At 36.8% G+C, this 23,438-nt stretch overlaps 1 long non-coding RNA gene across 1 annotated transcript; it reads left to right on the top strand.

Moving 5' to 3' along the window:
- Positions 1–371: 371 nt before the first annotated feature.
- On the top strand, positions 372–6,918 carry LOC114257845 (uncharacterized). The gene is made up of 6 exons (XR_003627743.2): positions 372–827; positions 1,120–1,231; positions 1,342–1,434; positions 3,744–3,810; positions 3,893–3,986; positions 6,414–6,918. It is a non-coding gene; the product is annotated as an uncharacterized LOC114257845 (long non-coding RNA).
- The last annotated feature ends 16,520 nt before the right edge of the window (positions 6,919–23,438 follow it).

Below are 23,438 nucleotides of genomic sequence, written 5' to 3' on the forward strand. Positions count from 1 at the left end.
CAAATTAAAATGACCAAAATACCCTTACTCAACATAAGAAATTTACTCTTTTGTTATAGGCTTGCGTTTTTATGACTTTTCAAATGAATTTTGTTGTGTTTTTAGCTATCAACTTTTTTTCCCTCACATAAACAACGTGATATTTTACAAAACTTTTCAAAACGGCACAAAACTCACTTGAATGCGTAAAACATAGAGAATAATATATAAAATCGGAAAAATATGGTGCCCCTAGAATTTGGGATCAAATGTTATAAAATAGTGCCAACTTTTTAAAAAAACAACTATGGAGGACTCAATAGATGTGCTTTAATTATAAGGTTATAAATATCCGATCAAATTAAATTTATTTATTTATTTTTTTTTTTTTCATATGAATAATCTCCTCGACACTATTCAGTTTATGAAAAACAGTCGGTACGACCTCTCACGAAAGGCACAACAGTATCCTCGAGTTCCCTTCGGCCCTCCCTCGCCACCTCTACGATTTCCCCATCTGCCTCCAGCACTCCTCCACTCCACTCCACTCCACTCCACCTATCTCGATCATCTCTACTTACCTCCGTCACTCCCCTACCAATATCCGCAATTTCCCTACCTACCTTTGCTACACTCAAATCATTCCTACTCAACCCAACACACTAGTTGACCTAAAACCTAACCACTAGAACTACCCAAAATTTACAAAGTGCACAATTTGGAATGGGTTTTGATAGAGGACTTCATCACCAATTGCCTGATATCTCTTCATCCCTGACTCTAGTGCCTAAATTCATGCTTTATTTCGATCTCCATTGATGAGCTTCTTTGACACTTGCTCAATTAGGGTTTGCTTCTTTCTCAATTTTCTTATGGAACATTGTCCAATCTAGTGTTTAAAGGTTTAATGAGATATAGTCATTTATCTCATATTTAAGCCACTAAATTAGTATTTTCTCAAATTTTAATTTTTTTTTTTACCCATTTTCTTGTATTCTTGATTGTAGGAAATAATTAGTAGTAATTATTCATTTATAATTTTTAAGCTTTTCAAGTTTTGATTGCAAACAACCTTTATTGATAAATAATATTTTGTTATTTGGTCTCTATAAATAGCTTTTATGGTTGGGTTGTTTGCAGGTACATTGCTAAAACATTGTATGGTGATGATGATGAAGAGGTTACTCCTCAGAATAGCGGCACAGTGGAGGAGCCAAAATTTTTAGGCCTTTACCCTGGATCAAATGAGAAGGTTTTCCTTGCTTTGATTTAACATCAATTATGGGAAAAATGAATCTTTATCATCTTCAGAAGCTTATTACTGCTTTCAATGTATGTATTGGAATTGTTTTTATTTTTTAGATTCTCTTGAAGAATGGTCCTTATGGGTTCTATGTTCAGCTTGGTAAGGACAGGAAGGGATACTACTAGCCTAAAAGAGCCTCGGTTTCCCAAGTATGTACAGCCTCATTTGTATTTGTAATGGGACTACTAAATTTTTGGAGCTTTAATTCTTGGCCTACTGCCATTATCTGCATATATGTAAATGCTTAAGTTAAGCATCTATGCTTCGTTTTGTTTTCGAGTAAATTAGGGATGAATACTTAGCCACTACTGGTCATTAAGGAAGTCTTGTGATGTTAATTTTCTTCCTTTTTTTTCCCCTTTCAAAACAATTAACATCAAGGGATAATCTGTGGATCAGATACAAAGGGTTGGGTCATGCCTGTTTGGTTTAATTTGGTTTATTCGAATCAGGCCTTCAAATTTCAAAAAATCCATACATATACAGACTGAAATCAATAAATCTAAACCTAAGACTGAACATAAACATATCTAGAGATTCTAGACTGCTCTTGCATGCTTTTCTCTCTTTATGCAAGCATTCATGTGCTGACACTTGTTCTCTTGGAAGAAGAATACACCTTGTGGAATATGTCTTTTATTTTGCATATTTGTGTTGTGAACTGCACGATAGAAAAAAAGATGGATTATAAAAGATTAAGGGGCATGTATAAAATTTCAAAGGGGCCAATTTGAAGAACTTTATAAGTACAAGTTAACTTGTAATTTTAAAAGAGTTGAGGGGAGGCACTGCCCCCTCTGGGTCAATGATGGCTCCGCCACTGGCCACATGAATATCTTGCTTCTTCTATTGATACCCATTTCTAGAGTGTTTTTCTTTTCTTTTTGTTGTTGGTATTGTAGATGTAGATGCAGATGCAGTAGTTGTCGTTGTTCTTATTATTATCTGAATCCAATAGTGTGTCATATTTATTGTCGTTAATGAATAATTTTTGTTTGTTGCTATATAGCCTCTGCTCCTTGTGTTTCATCAGTATTGAATAATTAAAAGTGGGATACAAAAAGTGCAGTTTATCAGCTCCCTATAGAATTGACAGTGGTCACATCATCCTCCCAGAATATCGCTACTATATTTGTAGTTAATTTCATAAATTCCATTAATCTTTAAAGCAATATTTTCCCTTATTCTTGACCTTGTAGGTTGTTTTTCTCACTACTTCCATTCATGTCCTTTTAGACTTCTTGATTTTTTTTGGAAGGTTCACCTGTTCCAGCATAATCCTCACTGACTGAATGAAGACTCATTTGTTATTCCTGAAAATCTTCTCTGCTTCAGGCAGCTGCCCCTCTATTCTTGCCAATGTTTGTCACATTATTCTAGAGCAAACTGTGCTTCAACCGAAACGCCATTCCAGTGTCTGTGGTTATCTCTCAATCATGTTGTCATATAGCTGGAAGGTTTTGGAATTGGTTGTTTTGGATCATTTGGTCATCAATCTTCCTTTTACACTTCATCCTTTCTTCTTTTCCTTGTCTTGGTCCTACTTCTGAAACATTTTGGGATTAGAATATTTAGTTTCGCGACAATCTGATTTTGTCAAAGTTAAAAATCGCATTTCATCCAGTTTTTATTTGTATCACAATTCGATTTCAGTATTAGAATATCTAGCTTCCTCTAATTTTTAAAAAGTTTTATCATGTGCCTTGGACAAAAAAGATGCTATCCGCAAGTATGAAAAGTCCTGCATGATATTTTTTATAGGTAAAAGAATATAACTAATGTACGACATATTTAAAATCATATAATATAACTATTGAATGTTAAAAAAATTTACTAGTTCGTTTAATGCCCCCTTTTAAAAACCTTTACTAAAGCACGCGAAGCTTCCGCTAAGGTTTTTAAGCACCAAAGTTGATATGTACTAATATATTTTTCATCAGTATGTTTCTATTTTTATTATTATGGAGAAAATTATTCTTTCCTACAAGGGGAGTACCTGGAGGATAATTGCATTTGGCTATGATGCAATAACTTGGTGCTCAAAAATGCTGGCTGTTGTGGATTAATAGTAAAAATATGGATTTATAAATAAAAAATAAATTAAAAAAAAGAAAAAGAAATCTTAAAAATATGGATTATGTGGATGCTCTGTGAGGTCTCTTGGTGCATCTAGGCATCTACAGATGGGAGATCGACTTTGATCCATGCCTTCGTTTTATTTTTTTAGGATATCATACACAAGCTTCAGTTCAGAACTTTTTTATTAACTGTTTCGATATGGCAGTTCATGCATCTGTAAACATTGCCTGCTTCTTTCACCCCCCTGAAAAAAATAAAAAATAAAAAATAAAAAAAATGAATAAAATGACTTGTATTTGTTGTAATATTTAATTCATACATGATTGAGAACATTTATTATTTCAGAAATTTTTTTGACAAGTAACATTTGTTATTTTAGATAAAAAAATGTAGACTCTATTACCCTGGAAGATGCTATTGAGTTGCTGCGCTATCCTGCGACATTGGTATGTCTTCATCTAAATAGAGGGTTTTTTTAAAAAAATTTATTTATCATTGTCAAACTCATTTTTCCTGTATCTATGTTAGGGAAACCATCCTGATGATGGCCAGCCAGTTGTATTGAAGCTTGCAAAGTTTCGATTTTCCATTAGACAGACGCACAATCGCGCCTGTACCCAAGGTATATCTTTCTTTGTTAAGCATGCCTTTATTAAATAGTTATGGTATTTTCTAACTCTTTTTCTTCACTAAATTTAGCTTGAATCTCCTATTGTAGTACTCATTTTAGTATAAGAAGTACCCACAGCAAGTTTAACTAATACGCTATTGGCCACCATATTAGCCTCCTATAGCAAAACCTCACAAATGGGTTCTTAAAACTAGACGGCTGGTGTATATAGGTCAATTCTCAGCCATACACAGTTCAGAGTATTTTTATCAGTTTGTGAAGTAGGTATAGGAGTTGGATGGGCAAGAAGCCGAAATCTGCCCTTAAATGTGGCACTTGGGGGTAGGGGTATTATTTTAGATGAATATGAACACCTAATACTTATAAAAAATTGAATATGAACTCCTAATACTTATTAAAAAATTAAATATGAAACACCTAATGGAGAACTATGTTAATACATATATAGGAAGTGTTATTTATGGAGTGAAATATCTGCAGTCACTGTCATTTGATTGAGGTCCCAAAATAAGGAGAAGACACTGACAAAGACATTGAATACTGAACAAGTTGTGCAGACAGCGATGAAAAGAATTACTATAGCATTATATGAAAGTTTGTAAAGCATAACTTAAGTAATAATTTGGCAAAACAAAAGAATGAATTTCCAGCATGAAATGCTTGTCACGTAACAACAGGCCTGAGTTGTCTATATGTCCTAAATATTGATTAAATTACACATGATTAACCATGCATATATGCTATACTTTTAACTACCAAGTACCAACCAATTGCACGTGTATTTATTTTTGAGATTGCCTTTTTCCTTTTCCCGTCTTCCCCTTGTGAGGTGGGAAGATTGAATCTCAAGGGTCCTGCCATAAACATATTCTGTTCTTGATTTCGGAGACCAAACTTAAGGCAAAACGGGCAAATATAAAGCCTCTCCAAAACAAGGAGGGAAATGAAAAAAATAAGAATAGAAAGGAAGAAAGAAACATACAACTATTGGGAGTATTTTTGGCTTTTGCAAAAGCAATGTACAACTTTTCCAAAGTATTGGACCCTCGGAAATGCTTTAGTGGCAGAACTACAGCTCTGCTAGAGGGCTGCCCTCTTAAACTAACAAGAAGAGAGAGATTATAACCTACTGGGATAATCCAGTTGGCTGGAACACCAACATCTCATTAGGAGGTCAAGATTTCAAGTCTTGTCACAGGCAAGACTCCCCTTAGGCTACAGCCTCCAATGTACCCAATAAAAAGAAAAATATAGACTATTAATTTAAATAATAAATATATGGCTAAACCTTTAGGAGTGCAATCATAAGGGTTGAGTAGATTGGCAGATCTGCATACTGTATTATACATTGAATTTAGTGGGTTTATAATTAGATGAACCTTTAGGAGTGCAGTAATAGGATTGAGTAGGCGGGCTGATACATGGACAAACAGCTGCACACTGTATGATACATTGAATTTGGTGGGCATATAATTAAATAAACCTTTAGGAGTGATGCATTGAATTTGGTGGGCTTATAATTAAAAAAACCTTTAGGAGTGTAGTCATAGAGATTGAGTGTTGTTTGGAATGGATATGTGATATACATTTAGCGATGTCCGAGGAATGCAAATCATTACTGGAAAACAATTATTTTCACTTGAACTCAACTAGTGAATTCCTCTTGTAAATCTTCCCATCATAAATGTTTAAAAATTTGGATTAAGTGGATGGAAAATTGGACCAAGAATTGGGGAAAAAAAAGAAAAATCTTTTCACAAACTCAAGTGCAGATTTGTGATATTAAGATCTTTAAAATGCATATCAAGCAAATTTGATGTGGATTCGCTGTGTTGCTGAGATTATTATTTCTTGATTAGCTTTTGTATTTGTTTTCCTATGCTGGTTCAATACATACATGTTTTTCTTGCTTCTGAAGGATTGCTGTTTGGACCTGAAGTCTATATTTTTTAATTGAATTTGTTTCACATCAAAAAAGAAGTGAAAAAAAAATAATGCACGCATAACATTCACCCTAATTACTGCCCATCCATGATGCAAAGATTTAGTGCGACTTGGAAAGTTTGCATGAGATTGTGAGTCGAAGTTTTCAGATCCCAACTCCATTGTCTACTAGTAGAAGGGGAAACTGAAACGAAACACACTTTAACTTGAAAGGTCCAAAGAGGCAAGTAGAGCTCGGAAGAAGTCTAATGAATAGTCTAATGAACAGTGTACATCTCAGTTACTTGTTGAGATGGGGTGGAGCAGAGGAAAATTCTTTTTAAAAAATATTCACTTTGGTCCCTGTTCAGATTATTTCATTCAGAGCGCATATTATTTGTTTTGATTGTCACTTTTTTCCATTCATATATTTGTCATCTTTGAGAATTCTTATTTTGTTAACTTGGTTTTCATCTATTTAAACATTTTGCACAGAACTTGAAGCCAAATGATATAACCTTTGAGAAAGCATTAGAGCTTTTGTTGGGTAAAGATGTAAAACGATGTGGCTGACCCAAGAGCAAACCAAAGCTTGAAGGGGCCGTTGAGGCGATATAGGCATGACATATTCTATGGCCGAGGCCGGGTACAAGAAATTTAAAGTCTGTGCAATTGGTATGCATATATGAAGACATCCCATTTGCGGCATCTCCTCCAGTTCTTCCATTGGTGAGGTTTGAACAGAGCTCATACAGGTTGTATCTATCTCACACAGACATATCTGATGGCAGGAAATGTAGTGTAATGGAAGTTAGTAGTAGCCAATTTTGTTGTAATTCATGAATAGGCTTTTAAGTAATATATATGTGGCCAATTTAAATTTAATGTAGTGTTACTTGGATTCCCTTTGATTTGGCAAAAAACATTCTTTACAATTTTTTTTTTAAAAAAAATGTTCTTTGTAGATCACATTTTTTTATGTTTAGTTGCAACCTGAAAACTAATGTGCTAGCTAGTGGTTGTATTAGTAGTGGTGGAGGTGGTTTGTCTTGGTGGTGGAGGTGGAGGGGCAAGTGGGTGGGGGTGGGGGTGGCGGCGGTGTAGTGGTGACATTAGTAAGATTTAGTTGGGAAAACATTATTACTTTAAAAAAAAAACATGTTTTTTTCCAAATGAGTTTGTTTTGAATCTGTTAAATTTTTCAGAATGCCAAAAAATAAAAAATATTTTTCAGAATATGTTTTCGGTCAAACGAATGGAATGTTAGGATAGGATAGGGACAATTTTTGAACAAACTGTACTCTTATATCTACCTATTATATTATTTGGATCAGATATTGTAAATAGTTCACTAATTCATTGCAACTACTTTGACCCAGAGCAGAAAAACTTAAAAAGTCATTACTATTGTGCAAATTGTAGTTAGTACAACAGTGGCTTGTGCAGTTTTGCAATGATGCAACAACTGTAGGGATGTTGCAATTACATAGAGTCAAGCAAGAGTCCGAATCCGAAAGGCCTTTGGTTGTTGCAGTCAAGGTTGTCGCCAATGCTAACCCCGGATATTTTATCACTACAATACCTTTGATAGAACCCAATGTAACTCTCAACCCTTGAATCCGTGCCATGACTGCATTCGAGATTGCCATATATGATGTTTGTGATGACGCCGTACTTGGGAACCTGACTTGCTGATTGGTCAGCTGCTGCTGACGGCGTCCAAGTTTCGGTGATGACCGCGTGGCACGAAGGCTTTGGTGATTGTGGGGTCATTCAGAGCCATAAGGCTATCTTGAATGCGATGATCGGGTCAATTTCTACTAAATCAGGGTTGTTCAGGAGGTCCAACCCAAAGGCCTCTCCAGCTTGTCCATAGTTGTAATTGTTAATATCAAAACATAAAGTCAAAATATGCAATGAATTTAATTAGCATAAAATGTTTTGAGTAGTTATTAAAATTGCAAAAGCAAAAAATATTAAGTGGGTCAAAAATTTCAGTTCGATTGTGTGCTGGTTTAATGGCATGTGAACATGTGATAATTTTGTTTATATATTTCTAGAAAATGGTCACATATCCCAATTATTAAGTAGATATATAATCACATGATGTTTTCAAAATATTAGATAACTTTATAAAAAAAGTAGAATCTTAGTTGACTATATTGCTAAGCAAGGGTACGATGACCAGAAACTGAAGGTGATTAGCAATATCAAATTATAATAGAAATGAAGATGATTAACAGCGACAAAAGAGCATTGAGTATAATGCACAAAGATCCCAAATACCAACTGTCATTTATTAAATGGAGAGGATCTTAGTCCATAAAACTCATTACGAAAATTTGATGTGTCATATTATTGACTGAAATTTTTTATAAAATTTGTAAATTTTGTGTAGCTTTACTTTTTTGAAAAAAGAACAGGTGTAGCTTTACTCTTTTGAACTTAGCACGAGATGTGCATGGGGCATGTCGTTGGTAGGACAATTATGATACAAAGTCTATGAACCCATAAACAGAACCAGAAAAAGTGATGTGTGGCCGAGATCTACTGTTTATGTAGTGGGGTTTACACATGAATTAATCTCAACCATTAATTCTGTTTTCTGGAAACTTTTCTGGGCATTGCTTTTTGGGACAGTAGAACTGCTGCAATTATGAGGATTCAATTCAACAATTTCATGATTATAGTGACTGACAATGATAGACATGTATTTTTTTTTTATTTTTTTGAGAAGTGGCATATAGCGTATTATATAATGATAAAAGAAAGAGTACATAAGTTCACAAACAATACTAGGACTAAAATGTTAGCTCTAGTCCACATGGAGCTATTATTGAAGGGTGGCTCTCCAAGTCAAGAAGTAGGAGGGAAGATGGCAGGTGACAGCCAGCCTAATAACTCTCATTCCTTGACTTTGTTTCCCTCTCCCCGTGTATATATATAGAGACTGAGAGGAAGAGAAGAGATAGCCAACACAGAGTGAAAAAGCTATGTGTAAAAGAGTGAATTCTATAGAGGGTTGTGAGGTGTGAGTTGTAATCTCATTCTGGGATAATTTTATGGTGAGAAATATCTCTCCGTGGACGTGGGCTATTGTTGAACCACGTAAATCTCTTGTGTCTCCTTTCTGTGTGTGATTGATTTCTGAGTGCCCCTAATCCTAACAACTGGTATCAGAGCCTTGTTGGTCAATTTTTCGAAAAAACAGGGTGTGCTTTTCAGAATTGCCCAGAAATCAAGTTGCTCGAAATTCACTTTTGAGCATACCAAGAGGAAGCCCTCGATTAGAGGAGTCCAAAACTGCAAAGCAGTGCCCCAGACAAGACTCCATGCACCACCTAAATTTGGCGAGTGAAGCCCAGTCGCAAACACGCGCAACACGTGCCGTTAACAAAACCGGTGCGTCATCCCAGTCTCAGACATGCACCTGACGCGTGGCGGAAGGAAGAAGGAGAGTGTTCTGCACGAAATAGTGACGTCACTGACATGTGTCATCACCAGGTCATCGCCACGTCAGCACCACGTCAGTGCTAGGTCTGAGCCACGTGTCTGATATGTCAGTGCCACGTATTCGCCAAGTCAAAGCCACATGTCTACCACATAAGCACGCTAGTTGACCAGTCAACCTGTTGGGTTTACCTGACCAAACTCAACCCAGAGGCAGAGTGTTTATCTGGTGCTACGCAGCTGTGGTACATTCGTAGATCTCAACCGTCAACATATTTTGGCTAGATATGAGCCATTTGAAGTCCGATTTTGACGATCCAACAGTGGTTTCAACTATTTGGAGTATTTCGGAGAGAACTGTACAGTCAAATTTTTGAATCAAAGTTTTTGTAAAAAGTAAGAAGACGATGGAAGAATCTACTTAAACTTCGGGATCGATGATCAAATTAAATGCTTCCAATTATGGAATCTAGAAGTCGTGGATAGAAGACGTCCTATACTGTAGAGACCTGTTTGACCCTATTGCTCTAAAAGGGGTTAAACCGGAAGTAGAGAAGGATGACTGGATAAAGATGAACCGGAAGACTGTCAGTCAAATCAGACAATGGATAGACTATAGTGTGTTCTACCATGTCGCCCAGGAGACAGATGCATATGTCCTCTGGACAATGTTAGAAGGAATGTACCAGTCGAAGACTGCCCGAAACAAAGTGTAACAACCCTCGTTACTGTTTACTGATTAACCACTGATTACCGTTAAACTGAATTGATTATGACTGATAAGTGAACTGAATAAACTACTGAACTGACCGACTGAAATTGAAACTAAATTGACAGAGTATACCTGTTTAATTGTAATTATATCTGTTTGGTTATTTGATTATCTGTTCGTGCTTTTATGTTTAAATTGCAAAATGAAGGCCTTATCGGCAGCTTAATCCGAAATTGATTGATGATTTGTGATCCTTAGAATTAATGTGATTTTATGGTATATTTATCTGAAAACTGATTCGGTATGATTAAATTAGGTTAATTATTGAGAAGTTACATAGTTTGACTTAACTACAACTTTGCCATCCTTAGTGGCCACTACCTAGGACATTCTTGAGCCTTATTTCACTCAAACAAAAACATTTCTTCTTCCATTTCTTGCACACAACCGACCTTAGAGAGAGAGAGAGAGAAGCTAGAAGAGTTGATTTCAACTTGTTTCATTGTGAATTGGCTTGAATCTTGGTAGAATTGAAGGTTGATAGCAACATTGACCCATAATCCAAGACCTAAGGTAGATCATTGACCTTCCTTATTGTGTATTTGGAACTTATTCTTGCATATTCTTGAGCCTTTAGTGATTTAAGGCATGAATTGGTTCATTAATGTTGAATTGGAACTTATTCCATGCATGCATGTTTGAATTGTTGAATTTGAATTGATTCCATGGAGAATTGTCTCATGCATGCTCATGGCTATGTTAAGTCCATGTTTTCATCTTGTTTTTGGAAAAATTGGCTCCTTAGAGCACCAAATTGAAGCTTTGAAATGGTTTTAATCCATGCATGTTTGCATGTTCTCCATATTCATGAAATTGGTTTGAATTGGATTTAGTTGAAACACCCTTTGGCTTTGATTTTACAATTGAGCTTTAGAATCATGTTAAAGTGTGAGTTTTGATGTGTTTTCTGGAAAATTGGCCCAAGAGGATCGAAATTTATGGTTTAAAACTTGGTTTTGAGCTTGAGGTTCAAATCTGGAATTTTCAGAATTTGGACTCACGCTCGAGCGGGGTGACTGGCGCTCGAGCGTGGAAATCGTGCTCCCAGCATTTTGTTCGGTTTTGAAGTCCGCTCGAGCGGAATAATTGACGCTCGAGCGGGACATTGTGTCTCATGCTTGAGCGGGTGTCGAGGACCCAATCGAGCGTGATTTTCACCTATCCAGCACTTTTGACTGTTTTGCAGAACGCTCGAGCGGGTAAGTCTACGCTCGAGCGGAAACCTTTGTCTGCATGTCCGCTCGAGCGGATTAACCTACGCTTGAGCGTGACCCCTGTTTTTTGAAAAATCTGGAAATGCTTTTTCAAGTGCATCTTTGCATCCTCATCTCATCCTAGGCATTCTTAGGCCTAGTTTAAGACGTCTTAATGTAGAACACACCGAGGCAATTAGGGATTAAGTTATTATCCTTCCCAACTGTGTAGCTTAGTGTGTGTGTTCATTCTGTAACTGTGTAGGGTTGGCGACTGGGGACGCGCTCTAGCTTACCGTAGCCCAGAACTCTGTGAGTAACAACTGTGTAAAGATATGTTCAAAATGATTATCTTCTGAACAGCTGAACTGTACTGCTTTCTGCACTGATTACTGTTAATTGAATGAATGTATGTCCTATATTCTGAACTGTATTGTGGCATCCTTAGCACCTACTGTTTACTGTTACTGTTACAGAGATTGTAGCGACCCTAATTTTCTTAAGTCATTATTTTATTATTATTATGGTTATTATTATCTTATTTTATTGTTGGCTTTATTAATTAGGGGGTTACATGAGATTTAATGTGATATTTAATGGATGTAATGTTGTGCTTATTAATTGGGTGGTTACATAAGGTTTAATGTGATATCTAATGCAACAAAGAAGTATTCAACTGGGTTATTATATATATAATAAGGTTTAGGAGATCAAAAGAAAAGAGACTAATGCAACAAAGAAGTATTCAACTGGGTTATTATATATATAATAAGGTTTAGGAGATCAAAAGAAAAGAGAGAGACCAAGTTGTGAGAGAGAGAGATAGAGAAATCAAAGAAGACAAAGAAAGGGGCGGCAGCAAGGAAAAAAGAGGAGAGGGAAGAAAAGGAAAGATTAGAGTTTTGTTTTGGTGACTCTAGTAGTTTCTAAATATTCTTTGATCTTCAATAAAGTATTGTGAGTACAAAACCCACTTCCCTTGATTTATGTTTAATTCTTGTTTTTTTCCTATTTGTTTGGTATTAGTTCGATTTTGTGTTTACATAAAGCTGGGAGATTAATTTTAATTATTTTGATTAGTTGTTATGTCAGATTTAGGGTTTTTATATGGATTTATTTTATGGTTGTAATCACTTTCATGGTTATATGAAACTAAAATTAATATGGTTATATGACATGAAAATTAATTAAGAACCCATAGATAAATTCCTTATACTCCACCATGACTCCATGGATTGTTGTTGTATTTGAGTGTTGTGAGAAAGAGTGTATAACAAAAAGTGAGGATTATGAGATTTATTTGAATGCCTTAGGCTCGGCATTGTTATGTTTATTCTCATGTGTGAGATGTTGTGTATATATATATTGTTGCCTCGTTCGCATGAGTAGACGAGTGCTTTGATTTGCGCGTGTACGTATATGCTAACCATCCGGGGGGTGTGAGTCAAACTCGGGACGATATCCCCGTGCAAATTTGGCTTCGGAGCGGTGTTAGATATACGGGAGGCACATGGGATATATGTGTAGGCCAGAAGTGGAAGGCCGAAGTGGTGGAGTTAAGGAACAAAGAATTTAATTATGAATTTATTAGTATAGTGTGTTTGGTACTGTTATGTACATGATAAAAAAAAATAGTAAACGATCTTGATAAATTATGAAATTTGAGCAGAAGCATGTATACGTGATTCTAGACAACTTCTGTGTTGTAGCTTTTCATTAAAGAGATTGATTAGAACTTATAATCGGATGACCTTGGTTATTGTCAGTTTGATTCATTTTGGTAATGCATGTTTTAACCCATGAAACGAGCTCATTTTTATTGGTTTCTCATAAAATGAAGTAAAACATTATTCTGCACACTTTTCATGTTTTAAACTTTTTCGGGAAAAAAAAAAAATCTTATGGCAGTTTTTGTTCGTTTTCAGCTTCATATTTTTTCGATTACATTCCGTCTAGATTTTTCGATCAAGTTTTTCTCTTAACCTGTTCAGTTTCTGTTAAATTCATCCACGCTGTCTTTTAGGAAATTTGATTCTTTACAACTTTCATTCTTTGAGTTTTGATCAATTCGAATTATTTAAGTATGGAACGGTGTAATTTTATATTTTTTCAACAAGTTACTTATGATTAAATTATACTAACGTTATTTGTTTTGTAGGATGGTGGGTCTTACTAACTTTTTATGCAGGGCTGACCTACCATATTTTTATTTCTATTTTATCTATTTTATAATCAATTTATATTTCGTTGTGTACGGACAAGAAACTAAATGCCACCGTAACTCGAGAAACTACCCATTCGTCTCGGTACGGTTGGAACTACTTGTCTTGTTCCGTAACAAGAAATAATGTACTTTTTGTTTGTGTCTGGTGGACACGTGGGTGTCAATTCTTGTACTCATACCAGTATACCTGTATACTGACCCGTTTTGTCTCTTGGCAACTCGGGTGCGTTCTGTTTGAGCGCAGCTGAGCTTCCTTTGCAGGATTAGTTGGGGCTACGGTGGTGGCGTGGATTTTCAATAGTGTTGGACCTGTCGTTTGGACTTCTTTTGTTTTATTGAGCTTAGGATTGATATTAGACTATGTATTCATTATTCTCTTTATGACTTTAGTATTGGAATAATTTGGCATGGTTTGTAACCGTACTTTATTTAAGTTGTTTTGACTAGTTGTTGCTATCTTAATGTTGAGGTATTTGTTAGTTATGAATTTATGGTGGATGGTCTGGTTTACGTTTAGTTTTTTTTTGTTTCAACCCTAGGAATTGGATGATGGAATATTGATTGGGGTTAGTCCTAATATAATATTTAATTGTCCGAATTTTGGGGCGTGACAGAGATCTCTATCGGTTCCCTCGTTGGAACCACTACTGTTACTGACTGATGGCCATCATTTACTGCTCGGTCTTTTAAGACCTACTGCTTACTGTACTGTTATGCTAATGGATGTACCACATATGATTGTATCGACTGAACGACTGAACGACTGAAATACTGATTTAATGAACTGTTTTCATTACTGTAAGGACATTCATTCTTAACCCCTTTACGCATTGTGTTATTCACTGAGGTTTAGCTCACTGCTCATATATATATGTAGGTGTACAGGCACCAGACTGCAGCTAGAAGCGCCGGGGTAAACTCCAGTTTTGTCAAGCCAACCTATGTGCCTCAATGCGAGGTTCCGAGCCTGTCAAGCTACGGCTTAGGGGTGTTTTTGATTTCCCCGTCTGTCTCTGTATCTGTTTTGCATAACTGTATAGACTGTTACTGTACTGTTTGATAGGGATTAGGTCCCTGAACTGAATGATTGTAAATATGTACATACTGTTTTGTCTGACTGTATATATTTGAATGAAAAGTCTTTTTGCATACAGATTATCACAGCTCATTGGACATTGTTTATTTACTGTATTGGCTTCCGCCAGCCCCTGTACTCTGTATTACTGTATTACTACTAAGCAGGCCTTCGGTAATCTCGGATTACTGGCCGGTTACGGTGCTAAACCCATAGGGGCGGGTTTGGGTCGTGACACAAAGCCTTGGTGATGTGAATGCTTGTAAATCTGAAGTTGAAGAATGGTGTGTCTGTCGCCAAGCACACCAGTGAATTCAAGAATCTAGTGAATCAGCTTGCAACCGTCAAGATGCCCTTGGACGATGAAATGTAAGTCGTACTACTGCTTAGTTCTTTACCAGGCAACTGGGAGACGTTGGTGGTTTCTTTTAGCAACTTTGCATCAGAGGGAAAGCTAACCGTGAGCATGGTCACAGATGCCATGTACAATGAAGAGACAAGGAGGAAAGACATAAAAGGTAATCAGTCCCATACTCTTGTCACAGAAGATAAAAGCAAAGACAGAGGTGGAGGAAGAGGCAGATGAAGAAGCAAGAGTAGAGGCAGATGGAACAACATGAGTAAATCTAGAGGTAGTAAAAGTCAAGGTAACTCTAGCTTCACTTGCTTTCATTGTGGCCAGGAGGGTCCCATAAAGAGGAACTGCCCAAACCGGAAAGATAAAGGCCAAAGCAGTAAGTCAAAAGGAGATGAGAACACGGCAGCCACAACAACTGATGAAATATTTCTTGCAGTTGGTGAAGAAGAGGATTGCCTTCACGTGGCTGACCATAGCTGTACAGAGTGAGTGACAGGTTACCCTAGTTTATAGTTTAGAAACAATTCCCAGGATATGTTTGGTGTAGTTTATTGTAAGCTTAAATCTAATAATCAGAAAGCAGAAGCTAAAAACACTCACCCCAAACTTCCAAATAATCAAAAAAAAAAAAAAAACTTATTTAAGTTATTTATGTTTAATAAGCTATAAGCAAAAATTATATTAAATGATCAGACACAGACTTGAAAAATAAAAAACACAAAAGCTATAAGTAACTTATATAAGCTGCATCAAACAATCCCTTAATCACCTTGTTGAGTTTTCAAAATTTGTAGGTAAATTACACTCACTTTCTTTAAGATTTAGAGAAAATATAATAAATTTAATAAATTTGACATAATTATATCGAGTTCACTTAAGATTTTAATTCACATAATACTTACACCCGTTTTATCAGTAATTCGTTAATCATATGGACAAATTGTCATCAAAATTGAGAAACTTGTTATATTTTCTTCAAATATTAGGTCAGTGTAATTGACAAAAAGAATATATGTATATATATTATAAAAAACTAAAAGCTAGTTTGGTAAATTTTTTTTAAAATACTCATCTTTTTCATATAATTTTTTCATTTTTGGAGCAAAAATAATTTTTAAAAATTGGAAAATGTTTTTGGGTAAATTATGGTGACCACGCTTGAGGTTTTGAAAAATTATAACAAGCACCATAAATTTGATATTATTACACATACTTATCATTTAGTAAGACTAAAATTATTAGAATTAATGTAGATGGTTCGTAGACAAATGAATAGATAAAAATAAAATATATTTTTTAATATAAAAGAGATGACAACGTCATTTTCTATCCATACCATTAAAGAATTATTGATGAAAATGTGTTAAGTGTAATGTGAATAATTTTTTTTAAGAAAGTCTAATGTAACAAATTTTATGAGACGTGATGTATTTTTAGAAATCTTAAAAGAGATTAATGTAATTTACTCGTATCTTTGACGAAAATAAAACTAGTTTGACGGAAATAATTAAATTCTAATACAAATAATTGTAGAAAGAAACAAAAAAAAGGCATGTGTTTCTTATGTACAAATGTGTGACGTGAATGACTAAACATTAAAATCCTTAACATGCCAAAAAGTTAAGCAGATGAAATCAATGACAAAAAGTTGAGCTGTTGCCTTCACCAAATAATAATGATTGGAGATAAAAAACTCATATATATAAAAAAATATTTAAATTTGTTCTAAGTGTGAGTTCTATAATACAAAAGTTAAAGTTACATCATATACAATTTTTTATTTTTATTTTCCTATGTTTGAGTTTTTAATTCCTAACATTATTGTATACTAAAATACAAGTTCTAGGACGACACGTTTTTAAAAGCATAATTTTCTGGATTTGAAGTTTCTTGGACATCGAGGTTGGTTTTTCTCAAAAATACTGCTAGTACCTCTATAGGCATAATACATACCACTTCAAAGGTTCAAACATCTTTCTTTGTAATATGGTTGAGCTCATTAAATTCCTACGTTGTGTGTGCAACTTTATTTTTTTTTTGTGTGTGCAAAAAAACAAAAAAAAAAAAAAAAAAACAAAAAAATACAACTACGCGAAAGCAGACAATGAACATAGACACTTTATGCATAACAAAAAGGTCAGGCAATTAAAGTAAAATTGCAAATTGTATTTCTTTCTGGGGGTGCTGTTTAAGTGTGCAACCCCCTTAAGGTTGCACACCATATGCAACATAATTGTTAGCCGTTAGATTACAATAATTGATCAAGACCATTTAATTGTTTAATCGTGAAAAAGTTGAAACCGGGGCAACCGGTTAATGCTTGTATTTGCATGATTGCATCCCACTCACTCTCTGTATTTCGTCTCTATCTCTCTCTGTTCTCCTCTCTGTGTAAGGTTGAGTCAGTGTAACCCTTGATTTCCATTAACAGTGAGAAGCCCCTGCTGGGTTGGTTCCATTGATGAAGCTCTGTAGGGAACAGTATAACGGGCCGATTTCCAACAACAACGGAACTACAAGGCTGGGTTGGTTCCATTGCTGAAGTGAAGCCGTTCTCTCCAACTAGATATGAGGTATGGAGCTGTCTCCCTCTCTCTGTCTCCCTCTCTATGTCCTCTTCACTTCAGCTATTTTCCCTCAACTAAACCCCCATCCTAACTTCAACCGCTCTACGCTTCGCTCAAACAGAAACCTCTCCATTGACAACTAACCTTTCTCTTTCTCAAGCGAACGTTTGTGTTTGCACAAACAACTAAACCGTGCGAAAATGTCATGTTTGTGTTTGTGTTAACATTTTTCGGTCATCAATTAATTGTTTGTACTAATGTCATGTGCAGTATGGCCCCAACGGAACTTAAAAGGGAAGGTGATGATTATGACATTCCAAATGAAGCAGATGACATTCGTTTGATGAATGAAAGTCGGGTGGAACCTTATCATGGTTGCGAAGCTGGTCCCAGCAATGAAGAAGCAACCAACATGAACGTTGAAGATGGCGGAGCCGATGTGAAAAAAGAAATGGTTGACGATGCTCATTGCAATGACATGGTTGGTGATGTTGAACGTGCTATTCTGGAACAGAAATTTGATTCGGTCGAAGGTGGAGAAGCTTTCTACAATGCGTATGCTAAAGTCAAGGGATTTAGTATACGAAAATCCAGATTTAACACAAATAAAGAGGGAAAGGTTGTTAGTAGGTTGTGGTTGTGTTCAAGGGAAAGTCAGAGATTACCAAAATACTTGGACCGTGTTGCTGAGAAGAGTAGAGCTCCCAGGGCACTAACAAGAGTAGGTTGCAAAGCCCAATTTCACATACGGTACGATGCAGATGCTGGTGGAGGGGGAAAGTATGTTGTGACTCACTTCGTCGCAGACCACAACCATGAATTGGCGGAATAACACTGTGTGATGTATCTGAGGTCACATCGCAGTTTAAATAGTGCTGACAAAGCTCAAGTAATGGCTATGCGCAACGTCGGTGTGAAGACTAGCCAAATCATGGACTATATGGTAAATCAATCTGGGTCTTATGAGAATGTTGGTTTCATCCGTATGGATCTGCATAACCATATTCAAGCTGAACGTAGAGCAGAAGTTGAGGATGGTGATGCGCAGGGTGCGTTGGTTTACCTATGTGCAAAACTTGATGTTGATGCACGTTTTTTTACAAGTATGATGTGTGTAACGATAACAAGTTACAAAATTTGTTCTGGGCAGATTTGAAATCGCGGGCCGACTATGCAAAGTTTGGTGATGTGTTGATATTTGACTCAACTTACAGAACCAATGCATACAAGAAACCTTTTGCCATGTTGGCTGGTGTGACTAGCCACTTTAGGACCACGATATTTGCATGTGTTTTGCTAGCTAATGAGACAATTGATACATACACATGGGTTTTGGAAACATTTATGGAGGCGATGGGTAATAAAGCACCTGTGTCCATACTGACAGATGGGAATAAGGCGATGCTAGAGGCAATCAGAAGAGTATTTCCAGACGCAAGACATCGATTATGTAATTGGCATCTTGGGAAAAATGCTATTTCAAATGTTCACAAAAGTGGCTTTGCATATGCTTTCAAGCAGTGCATAGACATGGAAATGGATGAGACAGAGTTTGAGCATGACTGGACGACAATGGTCGAAAAATTTGGACTTCAAACCAATAGTTGGGTGTTGGAGACATATGAGAAGGGTCATATGTGGGCTGAGGCATATATGCGTAGACATTTCTTTGCTGGGATGAAGAGCACTCAGCGCTCAGAGAGTATGAATGCTTATTTCAATTCCTTCCTCCAACACAAATTGAAGCTATATGAATTTGTTAGGCACTATGATCGGGCTCTTGCAAGGATAAGGTATAATGAGGCTGGAGATGACGCTGAAACAAATAACACTTTTCCGGTATTGATTACTCCATTGCGAGATATAGAGAGACATGGAGCTGAGCTATTCACTCGAAATATATTTAGAATGTTCCGTGATGAAATCTTAGAAGAGGGGAAGTTGAATGTCAATGACGTGTTCCCTTTGCCGGATGGTTAGAAATGCTACTATATTCATAAGTACAAAGTGAAGGATAGATCATGGATAGTAACACACAGTCCAGTGGATGCTGCAATGAGAAATTCTTGCATGAAGTTTGAGTCATTAGGGCTACCTTGATGTCACATGATATATGTTATGAAAGCCGAAAATTTAACGCAAATTCCCCCAACTTGTGTGCTGCATAGATGGACAAGGGCTGCAAGCAAGGATGGCCAGCAATGGCCTCAACCCTCAATTGATAGCATTACAACACAGACGGCCCGGTATGGGATATTGAGTTCTTCCTACAATGAAATGTGTTTCTATGCCTCGCAATCAACAGAAGGTTTCAAAGAGGCTAGGAATGCATGTCTTCCGATGACAAGACGGATGAAGGAGTTATATGAGAAGAATCTGAACGATGGGAATGGAGACAAAGGGAAGCATTTATTCCCTCGACAATTTGGAGTAGAAGATCCTGATGTTGTGAAGACAAAAGGGAACCCGGGACGGGCCTCGTCCAACTGTCGAAGACCAAGAAAATGTGGGAATTGCAAATGCCTTGGGCACACAAAGCGAACGTGTCCTAAGGTTCGGTTTAGCCGAACAATGGGTAGTAACTCAGATGGAGATACAACCCACATAACTGACCGTGAGTACAATGCGGAGTCATTGCCCGTTCGTTGCAAAACTGGGTTGGTGGATCCAAGTACACCGCACATTAAGCAACGTCGACTATTTTTCGATAGTTCTCCTGATTCCAAGTAGCCTGTGGGCCAATACGGTAGTATTGAAGTAGTAGTGTGCAAAAATGATTCGACCACAATTGACGAGGTGAATCAGGTAATTGTATAATTTGTATGATTTACTTATTCCCTTAATTTATTAGGTAGACAATACTAGCTATTGAAAACACATGTAAATAATGTATGTAGTTTTCATTTTGCACGGATTGCTGTACGTAACATGTAAATAATTGGTTACGTACAATGCCAGGAAATGGTACAACGTTACTTATGTACAAGGCCACAAGTTGTAAATTTCCCATATTGTTTAGAGTGATGTTGTCATTTGTGTTTGCAGTGACTTGTCATTTTGAAAACTAATTGAAGGTGAGATATATATGGGTTGTTTGTGTATTGTTTTGGGTTGGAAATTGACTTATGTCTGTATTCCAAGATTCCTATTGCGGGTTGCTTGTTTTTGTTCCCTATTGGTTGGATCTAACCAAAGGGTTTTTTGCGGTGTGATTTATCAACTAACGATGTGTTTGGCTTCGTATTGATTTGTTATGACTTGTTTCGGTAAATTAGTATTATATTTTGAGTAAAATACGAATTTTGTCCATGTGGGTTTGCAAAATTACATCTCAGCACATGTATTTTGTATATAATCCAAGTGGCAGTTAATTTTGGGTGTTACTTGGGGAAAGTAACCCAACGAACTCGTTACTTTATCTCCATGCCGATTGCTATATGAATTACAAGTTGCGAACAGGAGTTGTGAAATTATTTCATGTTAACTATGAAAGTAATGGGTTTATTGTTATTAAAATTATGGTGGGCCTATATCGACAGCAACGAAGCAGTAATTTAAAGTTGACAAGTTAAAGAAGAAAATCAAGCAATTGTGGTATCGGTTCGAATGCTTGAAAAGGATGAAGACTTCTTTCGATGAACTGATGGTAAAAAAGTAAAAAGTAACAAAGTAGAAAGTAGAAAGTAAGTTGTTGTGTTGTTGTGTTGTTTGTGACAAAGTAGAAACTAGAAGGGAAAAAACTACTCAGAAATTACAATGTGGAAAGTAGGTTGTTGTGTTGTTGTTCATGTCCTCTCTCTCTGCAAACATTCTGCCCTTTATAGCTATTATTTCCCACGACCCCATGATCTGCCGATTCTGCAACTGCTTCTGTGCAACTTCTGTAACTGCACGGTCATTTCCGTGTCTTGAAACCACATAAAACCTTCACTTGTACCTGTCGAAGTGCATATAATTGAAGTTGCCACCTGTGCCCAAGTCCTTTTAGCCTTTCCTCGACAGATACAGACTCCTAATTCGTTCATGTTTCCTCTTGGAGGCTGGCCACTAAATCCATGAGCACTGCCAGTAACTGCTCCACCGTGTAAGTCAGGTGCCATGCAAGATTCAATGTTAGTTGATAACCCTTGTCTTCAGGTGGACTTGCCATGTGTCCTCAATTGATTGGAGCAGCTGTTGGCAGGATGTAGGAAAAATAGGCGCAAAGAGGAATTTTTTAAAAATAACCAATCATAATTTAGCTGAAAATATGAGTGAACTTTAAAAAAAAAAAAAAGTAGTTTTCATTTTTATGATTATAAACCCAAGATGTATATTTTGTTTTCGATATAAATAAGTTGTGTATTTTGGTTACGTAAAATGTAGGACAACAATTGTGTTTAAGTCATTACAATCTAGAAAAAGGTTATTTCAAATATTAACAAGTTTACTGACATTGAATATATTTTGATTAAATTACAGGAAAAATTCAATATTTGGTAGAGTTTGATGATTCAAAGTCAGGGGCAGTAACAGTGAGTGGCCAAGTGTTGTGGTTCAGTGGCCCAGTTTGCAAGGATTGTGGTTATGTTTAGTGGACAATATTCTGTTGATTTTTGTCTCATAATGATGAGGGACATGCCCCACAATGGTGAAAAGGAAGGTCGACAGGGAAGAGTCAATATTTGGCAGAGGGGACTTGAAGATTCAAAGTTAGGGGGCAGTTACAGTGGCAGTTATGGTGTAGACGTGTGGGATCATGCAATGATGGGCCACAAAAACAGTATACGAATATCGAAACCAACGATCTCCCTTCTAGGCTTTCCAAGTATACTAAACCTCCACTTCTATCTATCGATCTCCCTTTTCTTGTGTTTATTTCATGGCCACCAACTGTTTGAAACTTCTGTCGACAGAGCAAGGCTCCTGCTTTGTCTCATGCTTCCTCCTAAAAGTGTGCCCACTAACTCCATGACTGGTGCTAAAAACTTCCCCCATCACTTCTAGGTGACCCACATGCAGAGAGCCCACTTTCAATTGGTGGACATTCCTTTAGACTGGACCATCTGTCGATAGAGACTGGCAAAACTTGGTGCAAACAATGGCCCCCTTGTTCAAGTTAAATATCATATGAATTAACCTTGCGGAAGTGATTGAGACCCCTTCCAATCACCACCTGCACCACCACCCCCACCCCACCCCCCCACACACGTAGGAGCTGGTAATTGGAGGAGAAGGAAAAAAGAAAAAAGAAAAACTGGCCAATCAGAGAAAGAGGGGGTCATGGGGGTGCCCCCCTTGTGGGGATCCAAGTCATATGATATTTAACTTCAACAAAGGGGCCATTGTTTGGGCCCAATAGAAAATTTCTTAATACGGGCCCAAAACAAACATAAACTACAGCCCAATATAAGAGAATTTAAATATACCGGCCCCATCATAAGCTATAAAAGACCCACCTTTTTAACTTCAAACCACTTCATTTCCCTCTGATTCGAACTCCTTAGACTGTACTCCTTCTTCTCAAGCATTGCCGTTCAAAACCACAACACTACAAAACCCTAAGCCATGGCGCCGAAAAAATCTCAACCATCTCCATCTAAGAAGAACAATGAAGACCTACTTCGCTTCCCAGACCCTATCAGAGCACGTATCGCTCCTCTAAAATTTGGTATTACCCCTATTGCCCGGCACAAGCTCTGTCGCTAAGGCTACTCTAGGCCCTACCTTCGCATCTTACTTCTCAGATGAGCTAGCTCCATACTATCCCCTTGGTAATGGTGAGAACCTTCTTCTTAGCCAACCTGGACTTAAGTGGACTAACTGGAATGTCAGCAAAAACACACTTAGATCGTGGAGGTCACCAGACTCTGTTTGGCGAAGCTGGGCCAAGAGAATTGAA

This window comes from Camellia sinensis, chromosome 13 (assembly GCF_055761805.1).
Source record: "Camellia sinensis isolate YWXY chromosome 13, ASM5576180v1, whole genome shotgun sequence".
Classification (NCBI taxonomy): Eukaryota; Viridiplantae; Streptophyta; class Magnoliopsida; order Ericales; family Theaceae; genus Camellia; species Camellia sinensis.